Source organism: Pleurodeles waltl, chromosome 2_2 (assembly GCF_031143425.1).
Source record: "Pleurodeles waltl isolate 20211129_DDA chromosome 2_2, aPleWal1.hap1.20221129, whole genome shotgun sequence".
NCBI lineage: Eukaryota > Metazoa > Chordata > Amphibia > Caudata > Salamandridae > Pleurodeles > Pleurodeles waltl.
The window spans coordinates 338,156,123-338,169,082 of NC_090439.1; the positions used below are offsets into that span (position 1 = coordinate 338,156,123).

At 45.2% G+C, this 12,960-nt stretch overlaps 1 protein-coding gene across 1 annotated transcript in view; it reads right to left on the reverse strand.

Annotated features, from left to right (window-relative positions):
- ZBTB14 (zinc finger and BTB domain containing 14) overlaps positions 1–12,960 on the reverse strand; it is a 109,460-nt gene that overhangs the window by 34,250 nt on the left and 62,250 nt on the right. The gene's annotated exons all lie outside the window — the stretch shown is intronic.

A 12,960-nucleotide genomic window follows, 5' to 3' on the forward strand; every position in this document is an offset into this window, starting at 1 on the left:
CATAATATCAAACCAAGTGCCCTCCTTCAACGTCTAAGGCATTAGAGAACACACCAACAGCAGCTAGCTATTTGATGCAGGGAATCACTTTCCATCTGTGCAAAGATGGGCCCTAATAAAAGGTATCTTTTGGGCTAAGACCAAGAAAGACTTTGCCTTAATCATGAGGTTAAACTCTACAAGATGTCACTTGCCAAAGCAAATCCAGAAAAATACGGCCATCCCCAATCAGTCTTCCAGGCAGCCATACATGGGTATATTCCAAAATCTGAGACATTTTCCACCTACCTAAACATGGCAAAGAAATGCCTGATAAACTTACGCCAGACGAGAATTTTTTTTACTGATTACTGATCATGTACCCCTGGAGCACACCTGAGATACTCGTCACACAGTCATCACTGTGGTTCAGAGTGCACACACATTCTCCTACCACGCCACAAGTCAAATCTACACCAAAATCAATAGCACTAGGAGACATTGAGAGGGTGTGGTCATCAGAGGCGTTGAATTGATGAGGTGTAGAAAACCACATACTTGGCAAAAAAATAAATGTAGAAAATAAAAGTGTTTTCTGTTTCAACAGAAGAGCTAAAGACACCAGCTCAAGGTTACTGGGCCTGGGTGAGAAAGGCTGAAGGAGAGGAACAGGCATGATATGGGATTTCATCCCATGCTTGTCCACCAATCAGTCATCAGTCTTGGAGAGTGAGGGAGAATACTGGAATGTACTTGCCAATTTTGATTGTCGAGCTCCATATGGAGAACAGATGCAAAACATTCTCTGAAGATTTTCAGCTTCTCATCAACAAAGTCCTGAGAATGTAGAGAAATGTCCAATGACTGATGGTGGTGCAGATGACTTGTCATAACTTCAGTCAACGGTCACCCCTAAAACATCAACACTAAAGCTCTAGGTCATGCAGGACGAACTAGCATGGTCAAATTTTCAACGATTTTGATGTGCAAAATTTCCATTCCTTGAAACTAGTCTCTATGGCAGGTGTGGAATCCAGGAAATATGCAAATATGTTAATGGTAAAGGAAAATTTCCCGTTTTCTCTTCTTGAGTGAAGAAAGGGAATTGACTGGGAAGGAAACTAACAACTCGCTTGTGCTACAATGCTACCATGAGCCACAGCATCCAAATTTTACGTTATGCTTCACAAAAGGCCTCTACTCTCTGTTCTTAGCAACGACATTATCACTATTGACTAATGAGAGAGGTACTTAATCATCAAGATCTTTATAAAAACTGAACCTCACAGAGGGCCTTTTTAAGATTTTACCGATGATGTGCATTCACCAAAAAGTTATGGACGACCTATACTCCCTATTTGAAGTGTACTGGGCCTCTACGCACTCTTAATAGCGTGACATAGAGGGACAACTGCCACTTCTCCGACATTCTCCAAACTATTAATGTTGAAGATCATTTTTTCAGGAAATAACCACTACCAGAGACTGAGACTTTTAACTGTATTCTGGATAAGGAGCTTAACAAACCTGTGATGGGTGGTAGATTCGGAGGTCAGTGTACAAATATTTAATGCAGATCATAGAGGCTTAGGGTTAGTGCTGAGCTATAGGCTGCAGTACGACTATACTGAAAAAGCAACAAAAGGCTTCCTTCCACATATATTTGGTAAACACAAAGGTCTACTCTTTCCTCGCTGTTGGACCTGGCCCTTTTTGCAGGGCTATCGCCAAACTTGTTGCCTTCTTCCTCCTATTCCTTCTGCTCTGTTCTTGTTGCTAACCAGTGCTAAAGTACATTTGTTCTCTGTCTAAAATGTATTGATGATTGGTTTATCCACGACTGGCATATCTAATTTACTAGTAAGCCTCTAGTACAGTGCACTCCATGTGACCAGGGCCTGTAAATCAAATGCTGCTAGCGGGTCTGCCACCCACATGAGTAGCCTTGCAAACATGTCTCAGGCCTGCCACTGCAGTGTCTGTAAGTGCAGTTGTTATCTGCCATTTTGGCCTGGCAATCGCGCCCACTTGCCAGGCCCAAACCTTCCCTTTTACTACATATAAGCCAACCCTAAAGTAGGCCCAAGGCAGCCCCGTGGGCAATGTGCAAAGCATTTATAAGGTAGGACATATACTGGTGTGTCATGTCCTCATATGAAATACTGCTAAATTTGATTTTCACTTTTGCAAGGACTATCTCTCCTGTAGGGTAACATGGGGAATGAAATCTCTTTTAAGTGTAATTTCCCAATGGGAGCAGACAGAGATGTGGAGTTTGGAGTGTCTGTACTCACAATTTAACAATACATCTTTCAGTGAGGTTGTTTTTTGAATTGGAAGTTTGAAAATGACACTTTTAGAAAGTGGCCATATTCTTGATTAACCATTCTGTGCCTCTGCTGTCTGTGGAATACTCGTCTGGGTCAGGACGATATTTGGACAGTTTGTGCATTCACTGTAGGCAGTCACACAAAAGGAGCTGAGGTGTGCCCTGCGTACCTGATGGCCCATCACCAGGCTTATGGGTCATCCTGAGAAAGAGTGGTGGGAGGAGCTGACACGTGAACCTGGAGAGGGCTGTGCCTGTCCTCACACAAAGCAGTCTCCAACCCCCTGGTGTGTGTCTGGGGCCAGGGAAGGGATGGCAGGGTATTGTGCACTACAAAGACTTCTCTTTGAAGTTTGCCTACTTCAAAGACAGAAATGAGTATAAGTAATGGACCTCTGCCACCACATAGAACACTTTTGGAGTGAGGACATTCTGCCGAGAAGAAGAACTAGATGTTTAGTAGAGACTGCCATTCTGCCTGTAGCTTTGCTGTGCTGGCTTGCTGCTTCTGTCCTGGGAGTGAAAGGACTAGACTTTGCTTTCTACATTCTGCTTTTCAAGGTTCTCCAAGGGCTTGAACTGAGCCTGCTTCCTGTTAAGAAGTCTCAGGGCCATCAAAAACTTCACCTGCTAGCGACTGGGCTCTCTTGTTAAGAGTCCTGACTTGCCAAGTGGTGCCAAATCCAGTTCTCAGCCGTTGGAAGTGAGCTCTGGTGCAACCAAGAAGAGATTGAGCACACTGACTCCATAGCAACTTTGGAACCCACGCCACTCGCCAACGCTGTGCTGCTGCCTGGAGCTGTGAACTCAGCTGAGTGCAACTACCATAACCTGAAGCCTGTCGCAGTGCCTCCAGGTCCAGCCAAAGCCTGAGTCCTGAGTGCTGTTACACTGACGTCTCTGACACCCGACTCTGACTCCACTGCAGCACCTGTGGTGTGTCTGTGACACCGCTATGTCAACGGCTCACATCTTGACCTGCTGGATTCATCGACCTTGCCTTGTCGTAAGGAACCAACACCTCGCAACCATTGCCGCTTCACCTCCTCTACCTAGCAGTAATTAACCAATGCCTCGCCTCCCCGGTAGAGGGAACCGACGCCGCACCAGCTCCAGCAACACCTTACGTTTCCCACAATGTGCAACGCCTTTGTTTCCTCATCGTTTTCCAAGGCACTGTACCCGGTATCCATGCAACTCTGTGACCTGCTTGCATTCCCTCACCAGAGGCATTGGATTGTTGGAAGCGACTCCATCAAGACGCTGTGATAGCCCCAGCTGGAGCTATTGTGTTTCTAAGTGCTATACTAAGATTGAATCTTTGAAAATGTGTATCTTTACTTGAGTATGTTGGATTTTTGTTGTTTTGGTCTTGTTTTACTTAGATAAATATTGGTTATTTTTCTAAACTGGTGTGGAGTACTCATATGGTGTTTCCACTGTGTTACTGTGTGTGTGTGTGTGTGTACAAATACTTTACACACTGCCTCTGAGATAAGCCAGACTGCTCGTACCAAACTACCAAGGGGGTGAGCAGAGGTAAGCTTAGCTGTGTGTCTCCCTGACCCCGATTAGAGGGAGGGTCCCGACATAGACAGGGTGTAAACCACTGCCAACTAGAGACCCCATTTCTAACACTCACTCAAACTACTTGGATAGATCTGTCAATGATCATGCAACAACTTCCATGTTGAATGGACAACATAGTCAGTCTGCAGTATATACATTTTTCCTTGACATCCAGTTAGACATGCTTCATGTCTTAATCATTTGTTCAATGCTTATGGCAGGTTGGGGAAGGAATATTGCAATTATAATTGTTTTTATAGAGCACTTATTACCTCCTGACGAGCCTTTGATGCACTTTTCGGTGAGTAGCACACAACTCCAGAACCTAAAGGATTAGTGGTGGGCTAGTGTAGGGAAATATGAGTACAGTATTAGTATAGGGAAATATGAGTCTGTTAGTTAGACTGAATAGAATAATGGAGAGACAGAAGAGGGAAGAATACAGAAAGTGTTAATTGGAAGATTACAGTAGTAGGATGAGGTTTGGAATGAGTAAAGGAGAGATGGAGGAGGGATGAGTCTGCAGAAAGGGATTAGGCAGATTATACTACTAAACTGAGGTTTGGGAAGAGTCAAAGTAGAGATACATGAGGGAGAATTTAGTACTGTTGTTTTGGAGATTATAGTAGTAAACTGAGGTTTGGGGTGATCCAGGAGGGTCAGAGGAGGGAAGAGTCTAGGAAGGGTTATTTTAGAGATCACAGTAGTAGACTGTAGTTTGGGATGAGCCAGAGACTGGAAAGTGAAAGACTGAGAGAGGTATAGAGTGAGAAATAGTAGTACATTGGAGAGAGTGGGTTTTTTGGTTAAGTTCAATGAGGGTGCAGGTGGAACCCATGGTGGAACAACTCTCTTGAGCTCCTCCATGAAGGCTTTAATGACTGGTATTTTGAATAAAGAGATATGTTGTCTATAATGTAGCTAAGCAGTCATTGCAGAGGTATATAATGCTAAGGCTCTGAATGCCAGTCCAGATTTTTGTAAATGAAGAAGGTAGCAGACAATGTCTTGTACATTGGCTCTGAAAGGATCAATAGGTTTTGAATGACAATAAGGGACAAACCTTTTCCATTTTGCAGTATAGCATGCTCTGGTGGTAGGTCTACGGGCTTCATTAAGAATGGTGATGCACTCAGGTAGTAGACTGAGGTCACCAAACTATGACCTCAGGAGCCAGATCGCTAAGTTGAGAGTTTTGGGATCTGGGTGCCTGCTTTTTCCATGGTTCTGAGGGACAAAGTCTGGCCTGATGGGGAGCTTCACAAAGGGAACTACAGAGAGGTCCTGCAATAGCGTGAACCAGGGCTGACAGGCCCAAGTGGGTGCCACTGGTATCATTGTAAGAGATGTTTACTTGAGCTTCCAAACCGGAAATGGAAGGAGAGGGAGAAAGCATAGGCAAATATCCCTGACCAACTCACCCATAGTGCGTTGCCCATGAATAGTGGGTATGGGAACCTGGGTGTGAAGTTTGGGCATTTTGCGTTTTCTGCAGTTGCAAAGAGACCTATTTGAGGGAAACCCCATTTGTGGAAGTATGGGAGGAGGACTTGTGGATTGAGTTTCCACTTGTGGACTTGTTGCTGCATACTGCTGAAGAGGTCTGCAAAATCATTGTCTGTACCCGGAAGGTAAACCTCTAACAGGTGAATGTTGTGATGAAGAGCCCATCTCCAAATGGTTTGGGATAGGCAAGACAACTGGGGAGAGTGTGCCCCTCTTCCCCGCATATGTAGATAATAAATGGCTGTCAAACTATCTAGGCTAGGACAACCTTGTGAATCAGGTGAGGTAAGAATGCTTTCAATGCACAGTGAAAGGCTTCAAGCTCCAGGTAGTTGGTGGAGACCCCAGTGTTTGGTGTCCCAGAGACCCTGTACTGTGAGATCCCTCAAATGTGCACCTCATTTTGTGAGTGATGCATCCGTTGCAACAGTTAGGTGGGGAACAGGCTGCACTTTTAACAAGTTGTTGGTATCCCACTATTCTAGAGAGTGATGAGTTTGGCAGTCTATCAACACTAAATCCTCTAACTGACTCTGTGACTGAGACCACTGCCAAGGTAAATATTAACGTAACGGACACATGTTTAGTCAGGCATGGGGTACTTTGGCAATGCAGGAGGCCATCATCCCAAAGAGGCGCATGACTGTTTTCACTGTGAGTTGTTGATTTGTCTGAAATTGAGGTAAAAGTGTTTGAAAATTCTGGGCTCATGCAAAATTTGGTTGGCTAAACCTATTTATGTGTTTAGAACAGCCCCTAAAAAGAGGGTGTAGGTGAGACCTGGTAACAATGAAATGACAGTGAACCTCTAGCAGTATTGTACTTGGAGTGTGTTGCTGACACTGTTGAGGAGTGTTGACTGATAAGCCAATCATCCAGATATAGAAATAAGTGGACTTTCTGTCTGCGTCGATGGGCTTCTACCACCGCTAGGCACTTGTTGAATACCCAAGGTGCAGTAGTCACCCCAAAGGGGAGCACTTTGAACTAGTAATGTTTGAGGCCTACCACAAACCTCAGGTATTTGCGATGAGGTGTGTTTGGTATGTGGAAATAGGCATCCTTTAGGTATATTGTAGCCAAAACTCCTCTTGTTGAAGGAGTAGAATCACATCTCGCAAGGTGACCATGTGGAAGCGCTCTGATAGGATGTACTCTGTTAGTGGCCTGAGATCTAGGATTGGCCATAAAGATTTGTCTTTTTGGGGTATTAGGAAGTATAGAGAGTATACTCCTGAGCCCTGGTTTTGAAGAGGAACAGATTCTATGGCTCCTTTGAGAAGAAGAGCTTGGACTTCCTGTTTGAGCAATGTCTCATTTTCCAGTGGTAGCCTGTGAGTGCAAGGTTGAACACTGGGGAGGTTTGATAGTGAGTTTCAGACAATAGCCATGTTGGATAATGTCTAACACCTACTGGTCTGATGTAATTATTTGCAATGTGGTAGAAAATCCTGTAATCGGCATCCGACAGGTGTTATATGTTCAAGGGGTAGGAGAGGAAAGTTGTTGTTTAGTGGTGGGTGTTGCTCCACGCGGGTAGGCACCCTTACCTCTACCTTTGGCATAGTTACCTCTGTAGGAGCCACGGTAGTAGCCCCTTGAGGAGGTATTTTGGCCCTAGTGCCTAGGGACATCTGAGGAGGTTACATTTGAGCTTCCATGAGAACAGGGACGGTGAAGAGGCCCATATGTGAAAGGGTCGAAACGTGTCAACCTAATAATTGGAGAGGTTGCAACGAAAACTAATTCGACCTGTAAGGTTCTTGGTACAACATCTCTTCTTAAATAATGACAGGAAGTGAAAAAAGGAGTAAAGATGTGATTAATCAAGCAACCATCTCCGATAAGTGGATTATTATTACTACTAATGAAGATACACACATTGATCGAAAACAAGGAGATCTGTGAAGGACCTTGTATATATGGAAATTTGCCAGTTTGTATATTCGTCTTTTTGACTAGCCTTGATGTTGGAGAAAGAAAATGAAATAATTTATTGCTCAATTAAATTGCAATCTCAAGGAATGATTTATAGTTTCATTGGATGTGAATCATTGTTTGAATTTTTCCCTACTATTTGACCATTTGTCTTTATATGTCGAACATTTATTTAAGCAGTTACAATACATGCCGATTTGAAGAGGATAACATATCAACACATAAGTAGCACAATGTGTTAGTAGGGAGAAGGGCTAGACCACATTTGATGTACAATAGGTCTTAGGTATGAAACTGCCTCAAAACTAAAATTTAAAGCATTTTCACCAGTTTTTTCATTCAAGTATATACAATAAACAAAGAAACGTTATGGAGGATACAGTGACATCTGGTAAGGCAGGTGGGGTACCAAAGATGTTAGATACAAAATGGGGAATGTTTAAAGATCGGAATAGAATTGAAGATACGGTTGGCAATTAAAAATATGGTATGAAAAATACACCGATTTTTTGTTCTAGAACAGCTTATAAGTTATCTATGATGAGTTTTATTGATATCAACGAGTCAAATGGATTTACTCCTCAAAACCTTAGATGGAAGGGAAGGAATGCAGGACAGATTGATGCCTCTGGTTGTTGAATCGCACCACCACAATATTGAGCACTATATTAGTTGGAAGTCTAGTGGAGAAGATAGCAAGAGTAATCCATGAAGAACATATGCAGAACCAGGCAATCCTTTGTAGCTGGCCTTTTGCACTGCAAAATAACTTAGTGCACCAATTTTTCTCTGAATTGACCATAACACACCGTCTCTCTTTATCTAGATGTTGTGCTACTTTCTATAAAGGAATTATCAGCTAGCGCAAAGCTTCTGCCACACAGCGGGCCTTATGGTCAACTGGTGTTGGTTGATTCTGGACTCAAATGTGGCAACTGAGCCCTACACATTAACACACTTTCCACTTAAAATGTATAGTGGCGGGTTTAGGCACTTGGAGAACAAAGAGGTGTTTTTCTCATAATGTAGAGAGTGCTAAATAGGCTGGTGAAGTGCACAGAATTCTATATAACACAGACCATTCCTTGATGTGCAGGCTTGCTCTGAGACACACTGAGGTCCCATTCCTCTTCCATCATTTTGTGGTTCTGACACTGTATATGGCAACTTTTTTTTCCAAAGAGACTGAACCTCCTTATTGATAAAACTGCCAGCAGAACATGCTGTCTCTAAGGTAAATAGATGTCTAGGGCCAGAAAGTGGAAAGAGTATTTTGGAAATATAAGGGCCGACTTACAACATCAATTCCTAGTGTAACTAAGTGGGAGATATATAAAGTTCTTCGTGACTGACATATTAGAGGTGCCCTTGCTCACACACGCCAGTTTCTCAGTAGCAGCAGTTTTATACTGCCACATTACATCTCTCAAACCTGTGTAAATCACATTTCTCTGAAACACAGAATAGATCAGAATAAGGCCACTACCTTTCTAAGATGCACAGACAGAGAACTTTGTTTCTGCCTACATCGTGGATTGTGCAAAGTCCGTCCTTTCTAACAGAGTGTTCTACAAGCTAGGGATTCAGGCTGAAGAAATATTTATCCCTTCTTGGCCTTGGATTTACGACTGGTGTATTGCAGGGACGGCCAGCAGTGAAGACCAGGGGCCAGATGTCCATAATTCATGAATTGCGACTCGCAAATTGAGAGTCAAAGAGACTTGCAATTTGCAAATCGCAATTCAGTATTGTAGGAGGCTGGCCTGGCTTATAGTGGGTACCTTGTGGTACTTACACCTTGTGCCAGGTCCAGTTTTCCCTTATTAATAGATAAGAGGTGTTCTAGCGGCTTAGGCTGATAGAGGTAGCTATAGCAGAGCAGCTTAGGCTGAACTAGGAGACATGCAAAGCTCCTACTATACCACTTATATCATATAGCACTATATCATAAGAAAACACAATACTCAGAGTTACTAAAAATAAAGGTACTTTATTTTAGTGACAATATGCCAAAAGTATCTCAGAGGATATACTATCTTAGGAGGTAAGTAATATACACCAAATATATATAGACACAAACCAAAATCAGGTAAGTAATAGTTATAAAAGTAGTACAAACAATGTAGAACACAATAGAATGCAATAGGGAGAAATAGGCCTAGGGGCAACACAAACCATAAACTCCAAAAGTGGAATACGAACCACAAATGGACCCCAGGCCTAGTGTAGTGTGTAGAGGGTCGCTGGGAGTGTAAGAAAACACTAAGGCTGTCCAAGATGCCCCACCTCAAGACCTTGAAAAGTAGGAGTAAATTTACCCTACTGCCCCAGAAAGACAGTAAAGTCGAGATAGGGAATTCTGCAAGGACAACAACTGACTGCAAAACACTGAAGACGTATTCCTGGACCTGAGGACCTGTAAAGGACGGGGACCAAGTCCAAGAGCCACGCAAGTGTCCGGGGGGGCAGGAGCCCACTAAACCCCAGATGAAGGTGCAAAAGGGCTGCCTCTGGGTGGAAGAAGCCGAAGATTCTGCAACAACGGAAGGTGCCAGGAACTTCTCCTTTTGTCAGAAGATGTCCCACAGCGTGCAGGAGGATGCAGAGTTGTTTCCACGCAGAAAGACCGCAAACAAGCCTTGCTAGCTGCAAGAGTCGCGGTTCAGGATTTTGGGTGCTGCCAGGGCCCAGGAAGAACCAGGTGGTCGCCTCTTGGAGGAGGAGACATCGGGGGCGCTCAGCAACACAGAGAGCCCATGCAGAAGCAGGCAGCACCCACAGAAGCAAAGGAACAGGCACTCAGAAGATCGGAGGACAACGGTCGACTCAGAGCCACAAAAGAAGGGTCCCACAACGTCGAGTCCAACTCAGCGAGTTGGGCAATGCAGGACTGAGTGCTGGGGACCTGGGCTAGGCTGTGCACAAAGGAAGTCTTGCAAAAGTGCACAGAAGCCCGAGCAGCTGCAGTTCATGCAGTACACAGGATTACTGTCTGGCGTGGGGAGGCAAGGACTTACCTCAACCAAATTTGGACAGAAGGGCCACTGGACTGTTGAAGGCACTTGGACCCAGCTCCTGTGTTCCAGGGACCATGCTCGTCAGGATGAGAGGGGCCCCAGAGGACCGGTGATGCAGAAGTTTGGTGCCTGCGTTGGCAGGGGGAAGTTTCCGTCGACCCACGGGAGATTTCTTCTTGGCTTCCAGTGCAGGGTGAAGGCAGGCAGCCCTCAGAGCATGCACCACGAGGAAACAGTTGAGAAAGCAGGCAGGATGAGGCGCTACAATGTTGCTGGTAGTCTTCTTGCTACTTTGTGGCGGTTATGCAGGCATCCTGGAGCAGTCGATTTTTGGCAGAAGTCGAAGAGGAAAGTGCAGAGGAACTCTGGTGAGCTCTTGCATTCGTTATCTGGTGAAATACCCACAGGAGAGACCCTAAATAGCCCACAGAGGAGGATTGGCTACAGAGAAAGATAAGCACCTATCAGGAGGGGTCTCTGACGTCACCTGCTGGCACTGGCCACTCAGAGCTGTCCATTGTGCCCTCACACTTCTGCATCCAAGATGGCAGAGGTCTGGGACACACTGGAGGAGCTCTGGGCACCTCCCTTGGGAGGTGCTGGTCAGGGGAGCGGTCACTCCCCTTTCCTTTGTCCAGTTTCGCGCCAGAGCAGGGCTGGGGGATCCCTGAACCGGTGTAGACTGGCTTATGCAAGGAGGGCACCAACTGTGCCCTTCAAAGCATTTCCAGCGGCCAGGAGAGGCTACCCCTCTCAGGCCCTTCACACCTATTTCCAAAGGGAGAGGGTGTAACACTCTCTCTCTCAGAGGAAATCCTTTGTTCTGCCTTCCTGGGACTGGGCTGCCCAGGCCCCATGGGGGCAGAAACCTGTCTGAGAGTTGGCAGCAGCGGGAGCTGCGAAGAAAACCCCGGAAAGTTAGTTTGCAGTACCCGGGCTCTATGCTGGAGACCCGGGAATGCATGGAATTGTCACCCCAATACCAGAAGGGCATTGGGGTGACAATTCCATGATCCTAGACATGTTACATGGCCATGTTCGGAGTTACCATGGTGACGCTACATATAGGTATTGACCTATATGTAGTGCACACGTGTAATGGTGTCCCCGCACTCACAAAGTCCGGGGAATTTGCCCTGAACAATGTGGGGGCATCTTGGCTAGTGCCAGGGTGCCCACACACTAAGTAACTTTGCACCTAACCTTCACCAAGTGAGGGTTAGACATATGGGTGACTTATAAGTTACTTAAGTGCAGTGTAAAATGGCTGTGAAATAACTTGGACGTTATTTCACTCAGGCTGCAGTGGCAGTCCTGTGTAAGAATTGTCTGAGCTCCCCATGGGTGGCAAAAGAAATGCTGCAGCCCATAGGGATCTTCTGGAACCCCAATACCCTTGGTACCTAGGTACCATTATACTTGGGAATTATAAGGGTGTTACAGTGTGCCAATCAGAATTGGTAAAATGAGTCACTAGCCTGTAGTGACAATTTTAAAAGCAGAGAGAGCATAAACACTGAGGTTCTGGTTAGCAGAGCCTCAGTGATACAGTTAGGCACCACACAGGGAACACATATAGGCCACAAACTTATGAGCACGGGGGTCCTGGCTAGCAGGATCCCAGTGACACATATCAAACATACTGACAACATAGGGTTTTCACTATGAGCACTGGGCCCTGGCTAGCAGGATCCCAGTGAGACAGTAAAAGCACCCTGACATATACTCACGAACAGGCCAAAAGTGGGGGTAACAAGTCTAGAAAGAGGCTACCTTCCTACAAGTATGCAGGATGGTGTCCCTGACACCATCTGCGACTCGCAAGGGGGTCGCAAAGGCCCACCTCATTAATATTAATGAGGTGGGTCGTAATTTGCGACCCCCTTGAGACTCACAGCACTCACAGGGATGGTGGCCTGCTGGAGACAACAGACCACCATGTCTGTGACTGCTTTTATATAATATATATATATATACCACTGCCTGCTCTGAAAAAATGTTTTCCATGCCATTAAGGGGAAGGGGTCCCGTGGGGACCCCTTCCCTTTTGCGAATGGGTTACCACCAGTGTGACACTGGTAGTAACTGCGATTGCTTTGCGACCGCATTGCGCTGCGACTCGGGAACACCCCTTCCTAATTGCGACTCGCAGTCCCGTTTTACGAGTCGGTAACCAGGTTACCGACTCGCAAAACGGGGATTGGGTATCGCAATGTGCTTTTTGCACATCGCAAACAGTGAAATTTGCTGTTTGCTATGTGCAAAAACGTTGCTACATCTGGCCCCAGATTCCCCATGCTTTGCTGATGGGTTATGTGACCTGAAAAAATAGCTTTTTGTGGAAATGGATTTGCTGCAAACGAGGAGTGGGGAGCAAGGAGGTGAGATGGGCTTCAAAATATGGGATGAATTCAGACTAAAGGTCAAAAACAGGAACTTTCTACTCTTAGAGTAACCTGGCAGTTAGTATAACGTTAGTGTCTGAGAGCTCTGAAGATATGAGAGGTTGCAATTGTGAGAAGCAAAGTAAGAGGATATTAGTGTCTATACATGTCTATACATCTCTGTAACAGGAGAAGAAATGGTAAATTATGATTTTACTACGGTGAGACAGTTACATGG